This window comes from Stegostoma tigrinum, chromosome 3 (assembly GCF_030684315.1).
Source record: "Stegostoma tigrinum isolate sSteTig4 chromosome 3, sSteTig4.hap1, whole genome shotgun sequence".
NCBI lineage: Eukaryota > Metazoa > Chordata > Chondrichthyes > Orectolobiformes > Stegostomatidae > Stegostoma > Stegostoma tigrinum.
The window spans coordinates 44,262,165-44,275,030 of record NC_081356.1 but is presented as its reverse complement, the minus strand read 5'-3'; the positions used below and the strand labels follow the sequence as shown (position 1 = coordinate 44,275,030).

The 12,866-nt window shown below is 41.8% G+C and overlaps 1 protein-coding gene across 24 annotated transcripts in view; it reads left to right on the top strand.

Annotated features, from left to right (window-relative positions):
- LOC125450923 (receptor-type tyrosine-protein phosphatase delta) overlaps nt 1–12,866 on the top strand; it is a 2,532,553-nt gene that overhangs the window by 911,659 nt on the left and 1,608,028 nt on the right. For 22 of the 24 annotated variants that reach the window (XM_048527343.2, XM_048527341.2, XM_048527338.2 and 19 more), the window contains one exon: nt 9,299–9,416. The exons of 1 other annotated variant lie outside the window; for it this stretch is intronic. The gene's annotated coding sequence lies outside the window, so the exon portion shown is untranslated. The remainder of the gene's footprint in view (nt 1–9,298; nt 9,417–12,866) is intronic. One more of the 24 variants, XM_059644540.1, reaches the window with a different exon arrangement.

The window sequence follows — 12,866 nt, the reverse complement described above, 5'->3', positions numbered from 1 at the left end:
TGTCCAAAGCCTATTGAATACCCATGAAAGGATTGATGGGTGGATTGAATTGGTTCCTTCAAATTCCTTCCAGAAATTTTATTTTTACATTATGATACAATACTTTGTTTGTTAATAGGACAGTAAAACCTGTCTTTGGGTAGCACGGTGGTTCAATGGTTAGCATTGTTGCCTCACAGTGTCAGGGACCCATGTTCGATTCCACCCTCGGGTGACCGTGTGGAGTTTGCACATTCTCCCCGTGTGCGTGGGTTTCCTCCGGGTGCTCTGGTTTCCTCCCACAGTCCAAAGATGTGCAGGCTAGGTGGATTGGCCATGCTAAATTGCTCAGTGTTCTGGGATATTTAGGTTAGGTGGGTTAGATATGGGAAAATGGAGGGGTAGGGGAATGGGTCTGGATGAGATGTTCTTCAGAGGGTTGGTGCAGACTTGTTGGGCCAAATGGCCTGTTCCCAAACTGTAGGGATTCTATGACTTCTAATTTACAGATTAACCTGTTGCCAAAAAAAAATGCTTAGCTGATATGCCTGTTCTGTAAATGTAGCAACTTCTTTTACCCTTACAGCAGTAAGTTGCTAACATGAGATAGGCACAGATTACCATGACAAGTATGGCTTGATAGTGATTGTGGGTTTACTTACAAAATCTGCAATTGAGAGAGGATTAGAAGCATGTTTGATTCATAACAATTGTACCATTTCTGAAGATGGCTCAAAAGCTTGTACCAAAGTAATAAAATGCAGGAGAATTATTAGTTGTCTGGATGGAAAATCAAAGTGCAATCTTCTTAAAATAATTAATTGCTGATACCAGTCTATTGGACTCCCACACCATGCCATATGGAATGCACTTCCTTTAAATTGCTTGTTGTACTTTGGTCTTTGTCCTACCCATAAGTTGTAACTCTAAATCGAGTATGTATATCAGCATACCATTGTTTACTTTGTGCAGTTTTGTAACAATGTTGTAGCAATGCTTATTGTCAAAAGACAAGGTTATCAGACACAGAGCACCAGTAATACACTGGCTGAATTTTTTAGATACTGTTCCTTTTGCCGTGATAGAACAGATTCAGGCTTGAATTAAGTAAATTCGCCACCAATTACAGTATTCTTGAGATAGCAGTAACTGCAGATGCTGGAGAATCTGAGACAACAAGGTGCAAAGCTGGATGAACAGGGCAGGCCAAGCAGCATTAGAGGAGCAGGAAGGTTGATGTTTCGGGCCTAGAAATGCATCCTCATGATGTTATCACTACACCTCATCAATATGCAGTTTCCCAACTCTCGCCTATTGGATAGAAACCTGAGAGTGACAATCCCCGGCTTAAAAGCCAGAGTGGGTACCTGGCCTCTCCAGCTTGCTGCTTAGTTCTTTGGATCTCCTCAATGCACCAAACATAGGTAGTGAACAAGTGCACTCCATTCTTTCCTTTTACATTATATTACATAGGATTAGAAAACATGAAGCCAGGTCATTCTGAAGGATCTGATTCAGGGGGAAAATATGAACTACAGATAGCTTGTATCACACGCCCTCACCAAAGAGTTTTGCACAGTGTATCTGGAAAATATTAGTTGAATTTCATCAGAAATAGGCTAGGCATCAGTTTTGACCAGTTTCAAGGAAAATTGCACTCCACGATCCCGACTGAGTTTTCTCAAACTACCATGCCAAAATTGTCTTACCTTACCACACCACACCACACCACAAGTGGTGCCCCACTTGTCATATTCTCACACTTACATCAGACTTGGTTATGGCAACTGTTGGTACCTCCTTTGACTCCTGGTGCCTTAGCCATCTTTAAAGCCCAGCCAATCTATTTCTGGCCTTCCACTACTGCTCCACGTGGTTTGTTTTATTTTCTCAGAAATTGGCACTGGCTTTACCAACATGGACATTGAGGTCCTGCTGGGCATGTAGTGCATGTGTTCACTACCCATGTTTGGTGCATTGAGGAGATGCAAAGGACGAAGCAGCAGGCTGGAGAGGCCAGGTACCCACTCTGACTTTTAAGCCAGGAATTGTCACTCCCCGGTTTCTATCCAATAGGTGGGAGTTGGGAAACTGCATATTAATGAGGTGAAGTGATAACATCATGAGGATGTATAAGCATGCATGTGGACATTCACTGGTGAGAATCTCATCTCACAGTTCAACACTTGGTTTGAAAGTAGGTCTTTTGCTTATGACAGCAGGATTTTTCTCACTGCTGATCATGCACAATTCACCTAGCTTTGCTGCTAATGCTTAGTGTTCACTTCCTGGGAAGATTCTGCCCATTGTTACCATCTTTGTCAAGATCAGCAATGTTTAAAAATGAGTTTGAACAGTCAGTCATAACTGAAAGGAATGACCCAAAAGACTTCAAATTTTGAGACCTCTGCTGTAACAACTGACAAAACTTTCTTTTGCTGAAGCTTATGTTTTAAACTACAAATAAACATTATTCCTCTTTTACACTTCTCACACATTATACTTTATGTAGAACTACAGTCCTTAATAATAAACAGTTCACAGCCAGTTCCAATTTCTGATCAGTTCACACTTTTGTTTCACAAAATTATAATTTCAATTGGCATTTTCAGCAGTTTTCAGATGGCTTATCAGATCCACTACCAGTCTTAAAGCCCAATCCAATGATTCTTGCCTACTTCCAGCTCAACCAGGGTAAATCTCCTGAATCCCGAGGATAGCTATGGAATGTGACTCTTTGACTAGAGACCAAGCGTCCAACTCCAGGAGTTCACAAAGAAGCCACTTTTTTTATTTATTGGATGCTGGTGTTGCAGACAGATTTTATCATTATTGTATCCATCCCTAATTACCCTTGAGATGGTGGTGGGACTGTTGATTAGAAGCTGTAGAGAAGAATGGTGAAGACAATGGATTTATATACTTAGCTTGTTCTACACTGTAAGGTTAATTAATCCACGCTAATTAATAGTTCAACGTTTTCTTCTGCTCCTTCTGGAATCTGTAAATCTCTCCTGGTAGAGAGATATATTGTTTGACCTACCATTTCCTCAGAGCCCAGCTCCCCATATTGCTGTTGGCATTCTTAAACTGTCAGCAAAATACAAAAACGCATGGTCTTCAGCTGAAGAGTACAAAAAGAATCTGGGAAAATGCTGAGGTCTAATTTTCTCCAAACCGATTCGGTCCTACATATTCACAGGAGGAACCCTTGGGGAGTGATGCACTTTGTGCTGCTATTCCAGACCAAAGTTGTATCAAAATGTTCAATAGCATTGCAAAGTGGACCTGCCCCATGAGTTCTGAAAGGGACCCCAAATAACATTTCTGAACAGCTGTCATCCATTTGAGTTTCATCATCTTCATAACTCAGACCATGACAAATAGAAATTTTGCTCTTATTATGTTGTCAAACTGAGCCAATAAATAGGAATGAAAGTAATGAAACTGACTGATCTCAGTCATTAGCAGCACTAGTGCTGTGTGGTCTTGCTTTAGAGATACCACGTTCAGAGCTACATTGTTGGACATTAATACACAACTCATTATTCAGTGGTTTGACTCTTCAAATTAGCAACGGAAAGGACAGAAAATATACAAATTGCCGAATAATTAAATAAGTGATAATGGGAACTGCAGTTGCTGGAGAATCCAAGATAATAAAATGTGAGGCTGGATGAACACAGCAGGCTCAGGAGCACAAAAGCTGACGTTACGGGCCTAGGCCCGTAATCAGAGAGGGGGATAGGGTGAGGGTTCTGGAATAAATAGGGAGAGAGGGGGAGGCGGACCGAAGATGGAGAGAAAAGAAGATAGGTGGAGAGGAGAGTATAGGTAGGGAGGGGATAGGTCAGCCTAGGGAGGACTGACAGGTCAAGGAGGTGGGATGAGGTTAGTAAGTAGGAGATCGAGGTGCGTCTTGGGGTGGAAGGGAGGGATGGGTGAGAGGAAGAACAGGTTAGGGAGGCAGAGACAGGCTGGACTGGTTTTGGGATGCAGTGGGTCGGGGGGAAGAGCTGGGCTGGTGGTGTGGTGCAGTGGGGGGAGGGGACGAACTGGGCTGGTTTTGGGATGCGGTGGGGGAAGGGGAGATTTTGAAGCTGGTGAAATGCACATTGATACCATTGGGCTACAGCGTTCCCAAGCGGAATATGAGTTGCTGTTCATGCAACCTTCGGGTGACATCGTTGTGGCAGTGCAGGAGGCCCATGATGGACATGTCATCTAAAGAATGGGAGGAGGAGTGGACATGGTTTGTGACTGGGAGGTGCAGTTGTTTACTGTGAACCGAGTGGAGGTGTTCTGCAAAGCGGTCCCCAAGCTTCCGCTTGGTTTCCCCAATGTAGAGGAATCCACACCGGGTACAATGGATGCAGTATACCACATTGGCAGATGTGCAGGTGAACCTCTGCTTAATATGGAAAGTCATCTTGGGGCCTGGGATAGGGGTGAGGGAGGAGGTGTGGGGGCAAGTGTAGCATTTCCTGCGGTTGCAGGGGAAGGTGCCTGGTGTGGTGGGGTTGGAGGGCAGTGTGGAGCGAACAAGGGAGTCACGGAGAGAGTGGTCTCTCCGGAAAGCAGACAAGGGTGGGGATGGAAAAATGTCTTGCGTGATGGGGTCGGATTGTAGATGGCGGAAGTGTCGGAGGATGATGCGTTGTATCCGGAGGTTGGTGGGGTGGTGTGTGAGAATGAGGGGGATCGTCTTTGGGCGGTTGTGGCGGGGGCGGGGTGTGAGGGATGTGTTGCAGGAAATGCGGGAGACGTGGTCAAGGGTGTTCTCGACCACTGTGGGGGGAAGTTGCGGTCCTTGAAGAACTTGGACATCTGGGATGTGCAGGAGTGGAATGCCTCATCGCGGGAGCAGATGCGGCGGAGGTGGAGAAATTGGGAATAGGGGATGGAATTTTTGCAGGAGGGTGAGTGGGACGAGGTGTATTCTAGGTAACTGTGGGAGTCAGTGGGCTTGAAATGGAAATCAGTTACAAGCTGGTTGCCTGAGATGGAGACTGAGAGGTCCAGGAAGGTGAGGGATGTGCTGGAGATGGCCCAGGTGAACTGAAGGTTGGGGTGGAAGGTGTTGGTGAAGTGAATGAACTTTGAGCTCCTCTGGGGAGCAAGAGGCAGCGTCGATACAGTCATCAATGTAATGGAGGAAGAGGTGGGGTTTGGGGCCTGTGTAGGTGCGGAAGAAGGATGGCAGCATTACAGTTTCTGTATGTGTCAATACTGTCTTTATTCAAACAGTTTAAAGACAAGTATCTGACGACAACATAAGCCCATATGATTTTGGATCTTACAAATCCCTGTATCCTACAAATCAGCCATCACCATGTAAAGGGATTATCCGGTTATTTTCTCTGCTGTTTGCAGGACCTTGCTGCACACAGAGCTGGCTGCCATGTTTCTCTCAACAGTGTATTTCTAGAAGTTCTTCAATGTCTGGCTGAAAAATGCTGTCTTCAGCCTTGAAAGGCACTATGTAAAAACAAATACTTATCCTATGTTTTACGACTCTTGGTTCAGCTCTTTTGGAAAGAATAGTTAAGTTTCCCCAAAGAGTTTACATTCAAAGAAAATGTAGTCTAGGTAGGATTAAAGAAGCATCATGTTTACAAAGGAACAGTCAAACGGAGTGTGCCATTTCTGCCTTTTAAAATTATCCTGAAGTTGTTTATTTCGTGGTTAGTCAATGTCATTCGTGTCTTTAATTTTTTTTAATGAAAGCATACTGCATTGTGAATGTGCAATGGGGGAATGTATGGTAATCATGTGATCATTTGTAATCATGGCCACCACTTGTTCAATTACTGTGGCAGAATTCATGATTTTATCAATGATGCATTGGAGAATTCCACATTATTTTTGTCTTTCAGTCCTAGCTCCTTGTCATCACACTTTACACAGACTGCATTACTATGCCTTGAGGCCTACATTGCTCTTGACTGAATCTGTTATAGAACTGTAACTGTGACGTTCTGACAGAAGAACACTTTGAGATCTGCTGCTAATAAATCATGCTGCAGACAGGAGATAGATGAAAGGATGATCTCCCAATGTTTTCTTTCAATCTTTTGATTGACGATAAACAGATGTTTGAAAAAAGAATGCCCTCTCACCCTCACCTGAATGTTGTCACTGCTTAGAATTTAGAACTTAGAACTGTCCCCTTGTCAAAAAGGATGAACATTTTGACTTGGCATCCACAATATATTTGCAATGACACTTTTTTTTTTCTCTTTCGTGCATGCTCACAAATAGCTACAAAGAAGAAAATTTGATCTCTGCAAAAGTCTTATTAGAAGTCTTATTATCAAGCTTCCTTCTCTCAATGAAATCCAGAAACGTTTCAGTGATTTTGCTTTTGCTGCAATGTGGAAGACAGATTCAAGATTTTGCAGCAGCTTATATAGTGAAGTAACAAGGTCTGCTGGCTTCACACCAGTTGAGGTACACTGAATTGAACGGAATTGGCTTTATTGTCCCATGTATTCAATTGAGCACAGTGAAAAGTTTGCAAGTTGCCCCTGATAGCCTCATCTTAGGTACATGGAACTGTACGTGTTTTTAGGGAAAACAAAAACATTGGTTGGCTCCTCAAAAAGACCAACTTGGAATTTTGGTCTCCTGATGGATTTCAGACAGTGTTCTGTTCATTCTGAGTGAATCCCTCTTGTGCAGTTTCATGTATATTGACAGGAAATGGAGAAATTATCCTTCGGCTTCAATTTGTTTCAAAAATTAAGTATCCATTTTCTATTTTGTTTTCTAAAATAAGGCATTCATTTTGAGTTAATGCTCCATAAATCCACGAGTCTTTGCTATGTACCTAAGATAATAGGACCACTCCAAACAGCCAGAGTCCCAAGTGTGGGTTTTTTCCTGCTAATGTATAAAAACCCATGGGCTTTCAGATGTCTTCGCCATCTCGAATCAGTGCACTAATTTGTGACAGAGCTACACCACTGAAATCTCACATTCAAATTGCATTGGTCTGCCAATCATCTGTACTTACTTGTGACCTAATCAAAACATTATCATGGCATTTCTTATTCCCATCCATGCTACCACAATCTAGGGTTATTTTGAAAAATGAACTTGCCTTTTGATTTCCTTATGCAAAATTAGAAACTTTTAGCCCCCTTCTCTTGCTTCCGTTCTTCTTCCTTTCTGGTCATTACCTTCCCCCTCCTTTTATTTACAGTTTTGTATTTTTTTTGTTATTTTGTTTTCCCTCTTTTATTGTTTTTGCATCCTGCAACCCTTCTATCATTTTCCATTTTTCTTCTCAATCAACTGCAGACTCCCTTGCTGACCTTGAGAATCCTTCTCAGCACTCCTTAACTTCCCCTCCCTCACCCACATTGTTGACTGGCCAAATGCTTCTTAGGAATTATGTTGGCCAAGTCACCATTCCTTGATCTCTAGGCGGTAGGTGACTGTGTGGAAGAACAGCAATGGGTACTAGATAGGAATCAAGATGGATGAACAAACAACCATTGCAAGGATTGCCTTTCAAAAGTTAGAAAAAAGAAATGTGTAGAGAATCCTGACACAGTGTAAATGTTTGATGCTCTTGCTACATCATTTGATAGCTTTTTCAGTTCTGACACACAGGGTTAGAAGTACATGTCACAGCAAAGACAATACTGAGAAGATTATTTGAATAATTTTGATAGTTTTTGACAGTGATTCTGGTTTGAGTAGTACTTTCTACAAAAGAGGAATTAACAACCTATTTGTTTTGACTGGCTTCCTCATTTACATTGCTAGTGGTTGCTATTGGTTCAATGACGAGAGCCTTTATTTAAATTTTTCCATCAAAGCATGTGGGCATCATTGGTTAGGGCAACATTGATTGCCCATCTCTAACTGTCCTTGAACTGAATGACTTGCTAGGCTATTTCAGAGGGCAGTTAAAAATCATCCATATTTCTGTCAGTCCTGAGTCTCATGTATGTCAGCCCAAGTAAGGGTGGCAAATTTCCTTCCCTGAAGGACATTATTGCAAAATCCCATTCAGTTCACCAACCAGCAGTGGTTTCGTGGACCACGATGTCACTGCCCCTCCTTGCAGTTTGAATTTGAGTCCAGAGGATAATTACAATTTCAGCAAGTGAGAAAGTTGGTTTTGAAGATGATGCCCTGGAAATTGTGACGTTTGTGTTTAGGCTGTCAGCTTGTTTCTCAGGTTTTCATGTTGATATGGCACAGTGCACTGGGACAAAGGAAATTTGAGAGAAAATTGGATTATTTTGTAGCACAAAATCTTTTCTTCTAGGATTGTTGAGTATTGAGGTCAGTCTTAGTATAATGTGCTTTTCTCATCTGTGCTGTTTGACTGATATGCTTTGTTCAATGCCTGACCAGGTTATAATTAACAAAAAAATGGAATAATGAAACCACTTACACACAATCATCTCGTGTTATAACAATCTTATCATTTTAAGTTATATAATGCATTACAATTGCTGACACATTTAGAAAATGGAAAAAAAAATTACTGAAAAAGCTGCACTGCTTTTTACATCAGCGCACATCTATGGGACATATTTATGGTTCGAAGAATTTCTCATCTTCAGTATAGTAATTGAATTGACAGATTTCTGTAGGATATTTTTGATGTCAACTGAGGGCAGCATTGCCCACAGCTTTATAAGAAAACAAGGGGGACCTAAATTCAGATATGTACAAAAGCTGTCCAGAGCCATTGCTATCTGGAACACTGTTCTACAAACTGAGAAAACAGATTGCCCAGCACAGTTTTAATAAGATGAAATACCTCAGCCTGGACTGCTGTATCCTATAGTGCTGCTGCTGGGCATTCTTGTTGAGGATGAAAGGTTAGGGATTAAATAAATCTAACAAAACTTGCATTTTTAGTAAGCATTAAACAGTATTCAGATGAGATTGTGTTTTTTTTTCAGAGAATGTTTGTTTGTGAACAAAAACATTTGTTACTAGACTAATCATTCCCTTTAATATATGACCAATTCACTTTTAAATATGATACTGAAAATCATTGAGTACAAGATGATTATTGATAAACATATTGGTATACTTGGTTTAACCAAGTAATTTGTGCCAGACATCTGTTCCTTTCTTTGCTAAGACAATGGCCTCAATCAATTTTTATGCACCATTAAAAGCATTTTGTTTATTATCATTGTGCTTTAGTCCTAAGCTTGGTCCAATCAGTCAATTGTCTTCCATCTTATTTACAAGAAATATCTTCCCAAAGCTGACAAGGAAAATATGAATCACTACACTACATGTGTTAGCACAAGCTGTACTTAGAAAATGCATTATTTACTTTCAGAAGGAAGGAAAACACCAATCTCCAACCCAAACTGAAGGCAGATAATTATAAGAATTGCATGATTTATCGACAGTGCATTGGCACCTGCATGACCAACAAGGAAAAGCCTCATCTTCTGGTAGGTCAATGATTGATTGATTGATATATCTACTGTTCTTGACATTTATTGGATATTGGTACTCTTAATCCTAAATTAGCTAGTCACTTTTTCTTTTGGAGAATGATATCGCCAAGCACCTGTGGTTTGCATTATGAATATTTCCTCGTTGCAAGACAGTTCTCCATTAACTTCACAAGAATCATAATTGCCAAATAAATTGAGCTACAGAGTATTACTGCATTTTGTTCACCATCGTAACTTGACTGACTAATTGACAGAGGCATCTAATTATTTCTAAAACTGGATTGCACTGCTAAAGAGGCAATATTGTTATGCGTATGTTCCAGTCTGCACACCATCAACTTTTTCCTCATATGGGAAATAAGGCTAAAGAATGGCTCAGTTCAAGAAATTTTCATGAAATTCTTACTGTTACTGATTGAATTTTTTAAAGATTGTCATGCTATTTGCAAACTAAGCTACTTCATTAAAATGACAAGAAATACCAAAGTAACTTCCCTTTATTACATGTTAATTATGTGCAATTATAAGGTTATTATATGCATCAATGTATGAAATAAATTTCAGTATAAAATGGTTATGAGGGAGCATCATGGGGCTTGGTGGCTGGGTAGAAAGAGCAAAGTTAGTTTGCTATCTGATATCTTTCTTTACTGCATTTTGTTTTGGAGCATTACCACAGTTAGTTTTGATTGTATTGTTTAAATACTCCCTGTGCATTTTTCTATGTTATAATCACACAATATGACAGTTTTATTTATTAAAGTAACTCCATAATCTTGCAAGAATCAAAACATTTTTGAGTTGAAATTCATGATTTTTAAAAATATATACTTTTTGCTGTGATTGACATTTCTTTTTTAAAATCCTCCCCTTCCCTCATTTATACAATGGCCTTTTAACACTGAAACAAATACAAATCAATAACAACAACAAAGTTGCTGGAAAAGCTCAGCAAGTCTGGCAGCATCTGTGAAGGAGAAAACAGTTAATGTTTCAGGCCCAGTGACCCTTCCTCAGAACTGATGGTGGCGCTGGGAAAATATCAGTTTATATGCATTAAAAAAGGGTAAGGGTAGGGAGTAAATGATAGACCAGAGCCTAAAGAGAGAGAAGAGCAGTTGGACAGGCAAAGAGTTGCTAATGATCAGGCTGGGAGCGTGAATAGTTGTTAATGGGAACTGTTAGTGACAAACAACAGGGGGTGTGTAATTGCAGGCTATGTGATAACAAGGTGTGTGGGGTAGGGGACTGGGACATGGGAGAGTTTAGGCCCTAAAATTATTGAACTCAATATTGAGTCCGGAGGGCTGCAGGGTCCCCAAGTGGAAAATGAAGTGTTGTTCTTCCAGCTTGTGTTGAGCTTCGCTACCGCACTGCAGTAAACTATAGACAGAGATATTGCCCAAGGAACAGGGTGGTGTGTTAAAGTAGCAGGCAACGGGTAGTTCAGGGTCTTTTCCGCAAAGCGGTCACTCAGTCTATCCAGTACAAATCCATGTACGCTTAAACCTATAAGTACTTTGACCACATGACCAATGTCATACAATCCTGGATGCTGAGGCTGCAACTCTAACCTTGCCGACCCATAAGAAATAGCAACAGAAGTAATTTGTTTGGCCTCTTAAGCCTGTCCTGCCATTCAATAGGATCATGGCTATTCCAAATTTCCCCTCATCCATTTTCTTGCCCTTTTCCTTCTAACCTTTACTGCCCCTACTGAATTCATCTTAGCCTTTAGATATGCATGAGGACTCTGCTCCCACAGTACTCCTGTGGTAAGGCATTCCAATAACTCTCAACCATCTGAGAAAAGAAATTCCTCCTCATCTCAGTCTTAGACTGGCAGCTCTTTATTCTAAAATTATGCCCTCGAGCCCAGGACTCTCGCATGAGGGTAAACATCCTCTCAGCATTTACTCTGTCAAACCCCTTAAAAATCCTTTGAATGTTTCAATAAGCTCACCTTTCATTCTTCTAATTTCCAAATAGTGAAGTCCAAACATGTTTAACCTTTGTTCATAAGACAATGCCGCCATCCTAGGATCAGCGTTCTCTGAACTTCCTCCAATCAAATGTTACCTTTTCCTTACATCAGGGGACCAAAACTGTTCATAGTATTCCAAAAATCGTCTCACTAGCCCCTATTACAGGTGTTATAAAATTTCCCTACTGTTACACTCAAACCCAAATAGAATCCAATATTCCATGAGCCTTTATGATTATCTGCTGCAACTGTGTGCGAGCTTTCTGTGTTTCATGCCCAAGTACCCTAAATCCCTTTCTGCTGCATCTTTCTGCAATTTTTTTATTTACATAAAACTGTTCTTTTGTTCTCCCTTTGAAAATGAACAACTTCACGTTCTCCCACACTGCACACTACTTGTTAATGTTTTGCTCGCTTACTTAATATCTCTCAGCAAATTTTGTATCCTTCTTGCAATTTGGTTTTTCAACTATTTTGGCATTGTTTGCAAATTTGGCTACAGTAGGTTCAATTCTCTACTGCAAATCATTTATACAGATTGTAAACAGTTGCAGCACTGATCCCAAGAGAAGCTACTCACCAACCTGAAAAAATACTTGTACCTTGACTTCAGTGATAATGGGAACTGCATATGCTGGAGAATCCAAGATAATAAAATGTGAGGCTGGATGGACACAGCAGGCCCAGCAGCATCTCAGGAGCACAAAAGCTGACGTTTCGGGCCTAGACCCTTCATCAGAGAGGGGGATGGGGTGAGGGTTCTGGAATAAATAGGGAGAGAGGGGGAGGCGGACCGAAGATGGAGAGAAAAGAAGATAGGTGGAGAGGAGAGTATAGGTGGGGAGGTAGGGAGGGGATAGGTCAGTCCAGGGAAGACGGACAGGTCAAGGAGGTGGGATGCGGTTATTAGGTTGGAGATGGAGGTGCGGCTTGGGGTGGCAGGAAGGGATGGGTGAGAGGAAGAACAGGATAGGGAGGCAGAGACAGGTTGGACTGGTTTTGGGATGCAGTGGGTGGGGGGGGGGGGAGAGCTGGGCGGGTTGTGTGGTGCAGTGGGGGGAGGGACGAACTGGGCTGGTTTTGGGATGCGATGGGGGAAGGGGAGATTTTGAAGCTGGTGAAGTCCACGTTGATACCATTGGGCTGCAGGGTTCCCAAGCGGAATATGAGTTGCTGTTCCTGCAACCTTCGGGTGACATCATTGTGGCACTGCAGGAGGCCCATGATGGACATGTCATCTAAAGAATGGGAGGGGGAGTGGAAATGGTTTGCGACTGGGTGGTGCAGTTGTTTATTGCGAACCGAGCAGAGGTGTTCTGCAAAGCGGCCCCCAAGCCTCCGTGTAGATGGTAGCAGAAGTGTCGGAGGATGATGCGTTGTGTCCGGAGGTTGGTGGGGTGGTGTGTGAGAACGAGGGGGATCCTCTTTTTGGGCGGTTGTGGTGTGGGTGGGGTGTGAGG